The sequence below is a fragment of the Coregonus lavaretus genome (assembly GCF_964263955.1).
Source record: "Coregonus lavaretus genome assembly, chromosome: 1".
NCBI lineage: Eukaryota > Metazoa > Chordata > Actinopteri > Salmoniformes > Salmonidae > Coregonus > Coregonus lavaretus.
The window spans coordinates 68,003,845-68,017,472 of NC_139988.1; positions in this window are offsets into that span (position 1 = coordinate 68,003,845).

The following is a 13,628-nucleotide window of genomic DNA, read 5'->3' on the forward strand; positions in this document are numbered from 1 at the left end:
GGTAGGGAGGACAGTAGCTCTATTGCGGGGGGATGGGTGGCTCCCTGTTAGAGTGATAAACCCTTCTCAGAAGACAGTGACATTGAGACGAAACGCCACTCTAGCCGATGTCTTTCCTTGCATGGCTCTAGAGGACTTTGACTGTTCGTGTGTGAATGATGATTCATCAGCAGCTTTTCAGCAGCAAGTGCAGAGAACGGCTGATATACTCACTGACTTCAAAGATGACTTGACACTGACTGATGACGGTTCCAGCCAACTTCACGATACTGATGGACCTGACAGTTCAAGTAGTCCTGAGGTCTTACGTGACTTAGGTTTGACTGATATTGATGTCGACTCCTGTCAAGTGTCCCCTGCTGGTAAGAAGAAACTCATCAAGCTCATAGCTGAGTACCAGTCCATTTTTTCCAGGCACAAGTTGGATTGTGGAAAAGCTTCTGGATGTCTTCACCGCATTCAACTGAGTGATGAGAAACCCTTTCGGATGCCCTAACGACGCCTTTCACCAAATCATTATGAGAAGCGCAAGCAAGCATTGAATGAGATGGAAGAACGTGAAATCATAAGGAAGTCTAGTAGTGAGTTCGCCTCTCCCCTTGTCCTTGTATGGAAGAAATCTGGAGACCTGAGACTCTGTACTGATTTTCGTTTGCTCAATGCTCGCACCATCAAGGACGCACACCCACTCCCTCACCAGGCTAATGCGCTGGCTGCTTTAGGTGGGAATGCCTTTTTCTCGACAATGGATCTTACCTCTGGCTACTACAATGTGGAAGTGCATGAGGATGACCGGAGATTCACAGCTTTTACGTCGCCATTTGGATTGTACGAATACAATCGTATGCCACAGGGGTTATGTAATGTAATGCTAAGCTACAGGACTGTTTTGCTAGCACAGACTGGAACATGTTCCGGGATTCTTCAGACAGCATTGAGGAGTACACCACATCAGTCACTGGCTTCATCAATAAGTGCATTGATGATGTCGTCCCCACAGTGACCGTACGTACATACCCCAACCAGAAGCCATGGATTACAGGAAACATCCGCACTGAGCTAAAGGGTAGAGCTGCCGCTTTCAAGGAGCGGGACTCTAACCCGGACTCTTATAAGAAATCCCACTATGCCCTCTGACGAACCATCAAACAGGCATAGAGTCAATACAGGACTAAGATTGAATCGTACTACACCGGTTCTGACGCTCGTCAGATGTGGCAGGGCTTGAAAACTATTACAGACTACAAAGGGAAGCACAGCCGCGAGCTGCCCAGTGACACAAGACATCCAGACGAGCTAAACCACTTCTATGCTCGCTTCGAGGCAAGCAAACACTGAAGCATGCATGAGAGCACCAGCTGTTCCGGATGACTATGTGATCACGCTCTTTTTAGCCGATGTGAGTAAGACTTTTAAGCAGGTCAACATTCACAAGGCCGCAGGGCCAGATGGATTACCAGGACGTGTACTCCAAGCATGTGCTGACCAACTGACAAGTGTCTTCACTGACATTTTCAACATGTTCCTGACTGAGTCTGTAATACCAACATGTTTCAAGCAGACCACCATTGTCCCCGTGCCAAAGGACACTAAGATAACCTGCCTAAATGACTACTACCGACCCGTAGCTACCGGTCTGTAGCCATGAAGTGCTTTGAAAGGCTGGTCATGGCTCACATCAACACCATTATCCCAGAAACCCTAGACCCACTCCAATGTGCATACCGCCCCAACAGATCCACAGATGATGCAATCTCTATTGCACTCCACACTGCCCTTTCCCACCTGGACAAGAGGAGCACCTACGTGAGAATGCTATTCATTGACTAAAGCTCATCATTCAACACCATAGTGCCCTCAAAGCTCATCACTAAGCTAAGGATCCTGGGACTAAACACCTCCCTCTGCAACTGGATCCTGGACTTCCTGATGGGCCGTCCCCAGGTGGTAAGGGTAGGTAACAACACATGTGCCACACTGATCCTCAACACGGGGGCCCCTGAGGGGTGCGTGCTCAGTCCCCTCCTGTACTCCCTGTTCACCCATGACTGCATGGCCAGGCACGACTCCAACACCATCATTAAGTTTGCGGACGAACAGTGGTAGGCCTGATCACCGACAACGATGAGACAGCCTATAGGGAGGAGGTCAGAGACCTGGCCTTGTGGTGCCAGGATAACAACCTCTCCCTCAACGTGACCAAGACAAAGGAGATGATTGTGGACTACACGGAAAAAAATAGGACTGAGCACGCCCCCATTCTCATCGACAGGGCTGTAGTGGAACAGGTTGAGAGCTTCAAGTTCCTTGGTGTCCACATCACCAACGAACTATCATGGTCCAAACACACCAAGACAGTCGTGAAGAGGGCACGACAAAGCCTATTCCCCCTCAGGAGAGATTTGGCATGGGTCTTCAGATCCTCCGAAAATTCTACAGCTGCACCATCGAGAGCATCCTGACTGGTTGCATCACCGCCTGGTATGGCAACTGTTCGGCCTCCGACCGTAAGGCACTACAGAGGGTAGTGCGTACGGCCCAGTACATCACTGGGGCCAAGCTTCCTGCCATCCAGGACCTCTATACCAGGCGGTGTCAGAGGAAGGCCCTCAAAATTGTCAAAGACTCCAGCCACCCTAGTCATAGACTGTTCTCTCTGCTACCGCACGGCAAGCGGTACTGGAGTGCCAAGTCTAGGTCCAAAAGACTTCTCAACAGCTTCTACCCCCAAGCCATAAGACTCCTGAACAGCTGATCATGGCTACCCGGACTATTTGCACTGCCCCCCCACCCCATCTTTTTACGCTGCTGATACTCTGTTAATTATTTATGCATAGTCACTTTAACTCTACCCACATGTACATATTACTTCAACTACCTCAACTAGCCGGTGCCCCCGCACATTGACTCTGCACTGGTACCCCCCTGTATATATAGCCTCCATACTGTTCTTTTATTTAACTTCTGCTCTTTTTTTCTAAACACTTTTCTATTAAAAATAAATGCACTGTTGGTTAAGGGCTGTAAGTAAACATTTCACTGTAATGTCTGCACCTGTTGTATTCGGCGCATGTGGCCAATAACATTTGGTTTGATTTGATTTGATTTGCTCGTGTTTCTTGGCCCAAGCAATTCTCTTATTATTATTTTATTTGTGTCTTTTAGTAGTGGTTTCTTTGCAGCAATTCGACCATGAAGGCCTGATTCACCCAGTCTCCTCTGAACAGTTGATGTTGAGATGTGTCTGTTACTTGAACTCTGTGAAGCATTTATTTGGGCTGCAATCTGAGGTAACTCTGGGTCTTCCTTTCCTGTGACGGTCCTCATGAGAGCCAGTTTCATCGTAGCGCTTGATGGTTTTTGCGACTGCACTTGAAGAAACTTTCAAAGTTCTTGACATTTTCCGGATTGACTGACCTTCATGTCTTAAAGTAATGATGGACTGTCGTTTCTCTTTGCTTATTTGAGCTGTTCTTGCCATAATATGGACATGGTCTTTTACCAAATATGGCTATCTTCTGTATACCACCCCTACCTTGTCACAACACAACTGATTTGCTCAAACACATTAAGAAGGAAAGAAATTCCACAGATTAACTTTTAACAAGGCCACCTGTTCATTGAAATGTTTTCCAGGTGACTACCTCATGAAGCTGGTTGAGAGAATGCCAAGAGTGTGCAAAGCTGTCATCAAGGCAAAGGGTGGCTACTTTGAACAATCTCAAATATAAAATACATTTTTGATTTGTTTAACACTTTTTTGGTTACTACATGATTCCATATGTTATTTCATATCTTTGTTGTCTTCACTATTATTTTACAATGTAAAATAGTAAAAATAAAGAAAACCCAGAACTACACGGCAGAACCTGGTCAATGACCTGAAGAGAGCTGGGACTACAGTCTCAAAGAAAACCATTAGTAACACACCACGCCGTCATGGATTAAAATCCTGCAGCGCACGCAAGGTCCCCCTGCTCAAGCCAGCGCATGTCCAGGCCCGTCTGAAGTTTGCCAATGACCATCTGGATGATCCAGAGGAGTAATGGGAGAAGGTCATGTGGTCTGATGAGACAAAAATATAGCTTTTTGGTCTAAACTCCACTCGCCGTGTTTGGAGGAAGAAGAAGGATGAGTACAACCTCAAGAACACCATCCCAACCGTGAAGCATGGAGGTGGAAACATCATTCTTTGGGGATGCTTTTCTGCAAAGGGGACAGGACAACTGCACCGTATTGAGGGGAGGATAGATGGGGCCATGTATCGCGAGATCTTGGCCAACAACCTCCTTCCCTCAGTAAGAGCATTGAAGATGGGTCGTGGCTGGGTCTTCCAGCATGACAACGACCCGAAACACACAGCCAGGGCAACTAAGGAGTGGCTCCGTAAGAAGCATCTCAAGGTCCTGGAGTGGCCTAGCCAGTCTCCAGACCTGAACCCAATAGAAAATCTTTGGAGGGAGCTGAAAGTCCGTATTGCCCAGCGACAGCCCCGAAACCTGAAGGATCTGGAGAAGGTCTGTATGGAGGAGTGGGCCAAAATCCCTGCTGCAGTGTGTGCAAACCTGGTCAAGACCTACAGGAAACGTATGATCTCTGTAATTGCAAACAAAGGTTTCTGTAGCAAATATTAAGTTCTGCTTTTCTGATGTATCAAATACTTATGTCATGCAATAAAATGCAAATTAATTACTTAAAAATCATACAATGTGATTTTCTGGATTTTTGTTTTAGATTCTGCCTCTCACAGTTGAAGTGTACCTATGATAAAAATTACAGACCTCTACATGCTTTGCAAATAGGAAAACCTGCTAAATCGGCAGTGTATCAAATACTTGTTCTCCCCACTGTATATCATAATTTGGTTGTAATCCAGAGGTTAGAATAATTACCTAGATCCTGTATGTGGCTGTGGAAGGATCCAAATTGTGGATTTGAAAGAAAACATGAATCATCAGCGTACAATGACACCTTTGTTTTTAAGCCCTAGATTTCTAGTGCCCCTTGATATTATTTAATAGCCAACATTTCGATGGCCATAATAAATAGATATGCCAATAGTGGACAACCTTGTTTTACTCCTCGTGACAGTTTAATACTTTCTGAGAAGTAGCCATTATTTACTATTTTACACCTAGGGTTACTATACATAACCTTAACCCATTGTATAAGAGATTCTCCAAAATTGAAATATTCCAGGCATTTATATATAAATTCTAGTCGTACTTTATCAATACCATGCCTGGTTTCCCAGATTTTTCAGTATTCTATTGTTTCCAGTACTTGCCTTATACTATCTCCAATGTATCGTCCATGTAAAAAACAAGTCTGATTAGAATGAATAATATCCTACAATACCTTTTTAATTCCATACTCAATGCATTTTGCTAGAATTTTATAATACATTTGTATATATATTTTCAAAGAAGCGTGGATTATCATTATTTGGACCGTATAGATTAACGAGCCAAATCTGTTTATGGTCCAATAACATATTTAAAAGAATCCATCTACCTTGCGGATCTGTTTGAACAATTTGCACATTTTGATCAAAATTATTGTTCATTAATATCATCACCCCTTTTGAGTTTGTTTGCCCATGGGAGAAGTATATTTGCCCCCCCCCCCCCCCCCCCATCCTTTAAAAAGAGCACACAGTGCCACCCACAGAACCAATGCAGATTACCTGCCAAAAGCATTTCAACGCCCTCACCTCAATTGCATTGTATACAGTTATTTTATTTATTTACAGTTAATTTATTTCCACAATTAACTAATAATATGCATACTAATGTAGGCAGTTCATAGGAAGGATTGTTACCTATAACCAGGATAGGCATTACAAAAATTACATTTTTGGCAAGCAATTATTATTTTGGAAAACAATTGAGATTCATCCTGTAGTCCCTAACATCATTACCCTATAGCAACAGATGTGGGATACACACACTCATACACACTCTCCACAAACAACCACAAGCTCAGATGTTCAACAGTTGCTCCATTAGAGCCCAAATTAAGAGAAGACTTGATGTGTGAATGAATATACAGTTGTATCTGTTTGAGAAGTGTGAGAGAATTTTTTTTTAAGTTTGATATTAATACTTAACAAATAGTAAGTCATTTCTGTTCTACTAATGCAGTGTTTTCATGGTCTCCACTCTAGCTCCCTGCAGCTAATCTGGGCGTATGGTCACTAGAGATAGCTTGCGCTAACAAGTGTCAGCTATATAAGAACCAGCATTTTCTGTAAAGGTTCTCGGCCCAACAGTCAAGAGTGTTGGGTCGACCAGTCTCATTATTGCAATAATTAAATCGATATTGAATAAAGATGATTGTTAAAGAAATGAAAAGTCTCTCTCAGTACTAAATTGTCCACGACAGAATGCATGCAAAATTGAGCAAGAATGGGGAGATTTGATTATCCAATGTCTAGTCCTAGCTGATGGAGCTCGACACACCCCCCTACCCTGAAACACACACACGCTGGTCCCTCGTTGTGACCATTTTCCCAAGCATCAGACTTTTTGATTATTTTGTGAAGTTAAAGGAATGGTGGATGGTTCACTCACTATACAATTTAATCTGGGTAAACGATTGTGAGGAGTTAAAGAGATGGGAGTTTGATTACATGGTTTAGCGGACTGTGACAGAGTGTGTGTGTGCGAGTGAATGAAAGTTTGTGTGTGTGCGTGCGTGGAAAGAGAACGGTGGAGTGACGGAGTGTGAATGTTTGTGTGCATGCAAGTAAGTGTGTGTTTACAAATGTGTGTTGCGTACCTTGGCTTCTGTGGTGACCACAGGTTTGGGGGGAAACTGCACCTCTTTGGCTTTCAGTATGCTGGGACTGGTTGTGTCCAAACGGCTGGAGAGAGGAAGAAAAGGAATGTTAGAGATTTACGGAGAGAGACAGAAAAGCGGTAGAGGGGGAAAAGAGGGTAAATGAGGCAGGAGTTCTTTGAAAGCCTACAAACTCCAAGACTTTCAAGATCATTGTTGCTTGAAAGGACAAAAGCAGAAGGGTTGAAGGGACTAGCAAATAAATATTTATTAAATGTAGAGTTTCAGTAGCCTCACTACCAGACTTACACAACTGGTTCTAGAGTAAAGTTTCAGACAGTGACATTTGTCAGGCATGATGTTAGCAAAACATTGCAAGGACACACAGTGTGCGAAGGGGAATCCATTCAAGCGTTGTGTGTTTACCTTGCGTCCGTAGAGGCTCTGGTAGAAGATGACCCCCACCGACCACACGTCCACCTTGTTGGAGATCTTAACATGTTGGTTTCATGTTTCATGAGCTGAAATAAAAGATCCCAGAAATGTTCCATGCACAAACTGTCAGAAACCGACTCAGGGAAGGACATCTGTGTGCTCGTCGTCCTCACCAGGGTCTTGACCTGACTGCCGTTTGGCGTCGTAACAGACTTCAGTGGGCAAATGCTCACCTTCGATGGCCACTGACACCCTGGAGAAGTGTGCTCTTCAAGGATGAATCCGTTTCAACTGTACCAGACAGATGGCAGACAGTGTGTATAGCGTCATGTGGGTGAGAGGTCTGCTGATGTCAACGTTGTGAACTGAGTGCCCAATGGTGGCAGTGGGGATATGCTATGGGCAGGAATAAGCTACGGACAACGACACACTTGCATTTTATTGATGGCAATTTGAACGCACATCGATACCGTGATGAGATCCTGAGGCCCATTGTCGTGCCATTCATCCGTCGCCATGTCGGCCCCATGTCGCAAGGATCTGTACACAATTCCTGGAAGCTGAAAAAGTCCCAGTTCTTCCATGGCCTGCATACTCACACATTGAGCATGTTTGGGATGCTCTGAATCGATGTGTATGGCAGCGTGTTCCAGTTCCCGCCATTATCCAGCAACTTCGTACAGCCATTGGAGTGGGACAACATTCCACAGAACACAATCAACAGCCTGATCAACTCTATGCGAAGGAGATGTGTCGCGCTGCATGAGGCAAATGGTGTTCACACCAGATACTGACTGGTTTTCTGATCCAAGCCCCTGGTGATCTTGATCTCGCCGCATGCCGTGCTGTTCACCAAGAGGATGTTGCCTATGGAGAGGGAGATATGGGAAATGTAGTCAAACACACATTGTGATGAATCTTTTGATTATTGAGAGGTAATTTGTGAGTAAGCAGTTCATTGTATTTCATACATATGGTCAATATTCCCTCTAAGTTGCATGCGTTGCGTGGGCGCGCAGAAGCGGAGACTGCCGCGCAGAAGAAATACAATATCAGCCCACGGAGAGAAGCATGAGATTGAACTTTACTCAACTTTCTAAAGTTTTCCCTGTTAGTTAACACTATCAATGTTTCCCTTTACTGTGGCAATTGTGATTGAATCAACGCAATATTAGTCACTTTCAATGCAACATACCGAAACAAAACTAACTATGCAAGAGATTTTGTTGTAGGCAGAATGCATGGAGCAGGATTCTATTGCACTGACACGCACGACTTAGCCCGTACTCTACACAGACCGGTGCGGTATAACCAATCAGAGCTGCAGTAGACCTATATACAAATAGACCACTGCCGTATACGGATCTGTGCCACTTACTTACTCAAAGTGAGAGCTGCATGTTGCCATGTGTGCACATTTTGCTAATATCCTTTGCTAGTTAGTTATTAGCCCAGTTATAGATAATTTGTAGTCAGCATTAGGGGAGGGATTGCTTCCTACAAGAGCACAAAACGTATACATTTCTAGACATCTTTGAAAAGAGAGTCAGGTAAAGAGCTTTTTTTTTTGTATTAAAGGCAGTGTTTTGAGACAGGCTTGAATAAGCTAAGTAACCAATAGGCAAAGGGTAGCATAATTTGTCTAATTCTCTGTAATAATGGTATGGGAATAATAACGTAATTTATTTTGTAAAGTGGTTTCTTGCATCAAAAAACATTTTAAGTCACCTCAAGTGGATAAATGGGTTAATGTCAAGCCCTGCATGTTTTTTCCCCAAAAGTCTCATGGAATGTAGGTCTACATTGAACACCACACATTGGCTGCTACTTTAGGCTGAATGATAGAACAGCTATTTCCATGTTAAAATGTTATGGGATGCATTTTCGCCATAGTTGATGGTAGGCCACTCTGGTAGGCCTATGTTATGATAAAATAGCCACAGTAGCCTACTCGGCCACTTAAAACTAACTAAAAGCGGGTACAGCCTCAGTGTTTACAGTAAACGCGTGCTGGAAGTTGCACAGAATTTTCACAACGTTCAAGTTTGAGCTCAGCAGACCTGAAATTTGCTCAGTGCTGAAAAAAATTAGAGGGAACATTGCATATGATAAATACATTTTACCTAAGACAATAAACGTCAACCTGCCTTTAATCTTTGGGACCATGATCAAATCAAATCAAATTTTATTTGCCACATGCGCCGAATACAACAGGTGTAGACCTAGACCGTAGAGTGAAATTCTTACTTACAAGCCCTTAAACAACAATGCAATTAAGAAAAAAAATAGATCAGTAAAAAATACAAATGACAGATAATTAAAGAGCAGCAGTAAAATAAAATAACAGTAGGGAGACTATATACAGGGGGTACCGGTACAGAGTCAATGTGCGGGGCATAAATCAGGTGTGCTAGTGCTTTGCAGTGAGAACGAGTTTGGTAATTGGAATGGAATGCAGAAAAAGAGATGAAGGCAAAGGGGAGCGTACGTGGAGTTGTCCTCGTTGTGGATCCTCTTTAGCTCCCGGATGTGGAGGTTCCTGACACGCTCCAACCTCTCCAGCTCTGCCTGGATCTCTGCCTCCTCCTACAGGAGACACACACACTTGTTAGTCTGATGACAGTATTGTTTGGATTTATTGTGTATTGCATTTCTCCTATGTTTCTTGCAGAGATGACAGCAAAAGGAGGACAGTACCTTCTTTAGATGCCCAAGCCGGAGTTTGAAAATCTCCTCCTGCTCGTGATATTCTGCAAGCGACAACCTGTGTGGTTCAAAGACAAAGGGTCAACTTTAAAACAAAGTAATCTTCTTTCGTTTCGTGTCTACTGAACACTCTCCCAGTTAGGTGCTTAATTAATGGACCAGCTACACCTGTGTGGAAGCTTGCACCTGAACAACTTGGATGTGCATATTTTACCCTTGTTGGATTCTAGCTTGAAATAGACTTATTCATGTTACCATACTAGAACTTATTGATTACTTTACATGTATAATGAATGTATATGTTGGTGTCAATGGAGGGTGGATAATAACTATGTGTATGGAAAGTTACTGAGTGAGACAATGGGGGTATATATCTGCACGATATAATTCAATTTCACAAATGAATCCCTTATCCTCCCCTGGCCTGTGTGAGTGATGTGTGTCCGTGTGCTCCAGGTACCAGAAGGAGTACAGTGAGTTCAAGCGGCAGCAGCTGGAGCTGGATGACGAGCGTGGACAACCAGATGCGCTACTGCCAGATCCAACTGGACCACCTGAAGAAGACCAACATCCTCCCTCGTAAGCAAGCTACGCCAACCAGCCAATAAGATGCCATTTTGAGTAGGTGAAGGCAAGACAAAACCAAAAACCCATTGGCTTAACAATAAAGTGGCAAGGGGAATCACCAACATAACTATGTTACACTCCCCCCTACTGAATTCCACTTGCAAAGAAAAATAATAAAAATACAAAACGGCACTGGGCAAACATACCAAGTACAGAAACACTCAACATATGTACAGAATAATTCAGAGAGAGAAAATAAAAAAAACTTTTTATAGATATATTTTTATACTACCTAATATAGAAAACTAAAAGGTAAAGCTGTGTATATCGAGGATGCAGACCCTGCTTTAAAACAGTCACTAAATATTCCAGTCATTAGACTATTCTCCTTGAGAATTAGAGTGAAAAGCGTTTGATCAATCCCCTTAGCCCTCATAGGTAAACATGCCTGTTACATGTTAAGTACACTCAGTGACTTTAAAACATCCAAGTAATAAAATAAACAACCATAAGAGACTTTATCATATCCGTCACATTACCATCCTGCAACCTCTAATCATGGTCACAATGATGTAAAACAAAACAAATAAAAGATGTCAATACCATTCACATACTAACCTTCAAGAGCTAACTTTCTGCTGATTCATAATCTCAATCAGTCTAGACACTGGTTTAAATATTCTTCCTGCCCTTGACCTAATACGACCCCGAGTACCTTCAACTGCATAAGGGGTAACAGTGTTGTGTACTGTTGCAATAGTGGGTCTGTCAACAGAGTCAGTGCGTAACTGATCAGGTAAGGAATGGTCCGAGTTTGGTAGGTCAGTATGGATATCTTAACTGGTCAATTATCTCTCTCACTACACTGTTACGGTCTCGGTCAGATTCTTGAAGACTCTCTGATGGAGGCAGACCTTCCAGCTGCAGTATATCTTCCACAGAATCCAAAGGTGGAATATCCTGAGCTTCCAAGGATCGCACATCACCCTCCAGGCTTGTGTCACCTATTCCTTCAGAAGGCAACTCTGACACCCACACTCTTGTTCTGTACTCAGCATCATCATCCACTGCAGTGTCCATGGCAGCTGAGACCACAAAGCTGTCATTCATGTCCTCAAACTCTGTTAATCCAGACATGTCTGTTCCCTCATCAACGGCAGCATGGGGAAGAGGAAGAAAGTTGACTGGCATTATCAGGTTGCGATGTACCGTCTTCTCCTGTCCAGTGGAGCTGTTCTGAATCTTAAAAGTGTGACTGTCAGCATTCAATCCAGTGACAAGGTAGACAGTATCCTCCCAACGGTCAGCGAGCTTCCGCTTTCCTCGCTCCCCCTTGTTAGCCAGCAACACTCGATCCCCAATCTCCACTGGTGCTCCTCTGACTCTTCTGTCACAAAGGTCAGCGTGCCTCTTCAACTGCTTCGCGGCAGATGCCTGTGCTGTATTCATGGCTTCTTTCAGATCTCTCCTCAAAGACTGAACGAATTGATCAAAGTCGACAACTTCTGGGTCCTCTATGACAGAGCCAAATACTATGTCAACAGGCAGTCTTGGCAAAGCCTGTGGTCTCGTGGATGGTACAATTGTACGCAAACGTGAGGGACTTCAGCGCCTGAGGCCATCTGTGCTTTGCTCTCGTCGGCAGGGCCTGGATCATGTTTCCCAATGTCCTATTCATCCTTTCACAGGACCCGTTCCCCATCGGATGGTATGGCGTGGTGTGAGACTTCTGAACACCTGCAACACTCAACAGTTCGGCTATTAAAGCGCTCTTAAAGTTGGCTCCCTGGTCTGAGTGTATACGGCGAGGCATCCCGTAGACACAGAAATAGTTGTTCCACAACTGATGAGCTACTGACTTAGCAGACTGGTTCGGGCACAAGAAGGCATGAGCCAATTTGGTAAAGTGGTCAGTAACAACGAGCGCATCCAAGGACTTGTCTGAAGAATCTTCTGCAGACCAAAAGTCTATGCACACTAGTTCAAGAGGCTCAGTTGTTATTATGCTCTCAAGAGGAGCTCTTGCTTCCGGATCAGGAGTCTTGCTCACGACGCATCTCCTGCAGCACTTCACATATGCTTTTACCTCCCTCTCCAGGCCATGCCAGAAGAACCTCTGTCTTGTCAGGTAGACTGTTCTCTGTTGGCCCTGGTGGCCAGCTTCATCATGGACACCCTTCAACACCATTGCTTTCATGGAGGCTGGAACCACATACAGATACATCTTCCTCTTTGTAACCACATTCTTCGAAACACGATACAGTACACCCATCTTCATGGTCAACTCGTCCCTGAGAAGACACAAAACCTCAACACTCTCATGGGCACGCTCTCTCCGGGATGGTCTTCTCCCCCTCTCCACAAAGAAGATCACTCTGCTGATCACGTTGTCATCACGCTGCTTACTCATCAGTAGGTCGTGTGGCAGAACATCGACATCGGTCTGCTCTGATGGCATAACAGCCTGTGGAAGCTGTGGCAACAGTAGTGCATGTGAGCCCACTTCACCCACCCAGCACCTGTGTGAATGAAGAACAGCTGCAACTTCATGTCTTGATAAAGCACCAGATGGGGGGTCAACAGTAGCCTGACAGTTAATGACCACTTCGTTGGAGTCAGAGGCTTTGTCAAAGGGGTGGCTGGACCAGCTAAACACATCTTGCACTCTGTCTGTGCGCACAGCGTTAGCTTCAGCTAGTAAGGTCTTGTACAGGACCCTTGTCAGGCGATGGAGTGCACTGGGTCGTACGAAGGGCTCTCTGCTCAAAGCATCTGCAACAACATTTATTTTTCCAGGGATGTACTTGATGTCAAACTCGTACGGTGCCAGCTTGGCGACCCATCTCTGTTCACAAGCATCAAGCTTTGCTTTGGTCAGAATGTATGTCAAGGGATTATTATCCGTCCATTCCATGAACTGCTGTCCCCGTAGCCAGTGGTGGAACTTGTCACAGATAGCCCATTTCATGGCAAAGAACTTGAGCCGGTGCGCAGGATACCTCGACTGCGCATAACTGAGGGACTTGCTTGCGAAGGCTATAGGTCTCGCTGTAGCTCCCTGTTCCTGCACCTGGGACAGCACAGCACCTAAGCCGTTGCTGGACGCATCCACCGAGAGTAGAAAGGGTTTGTCGAAGTTG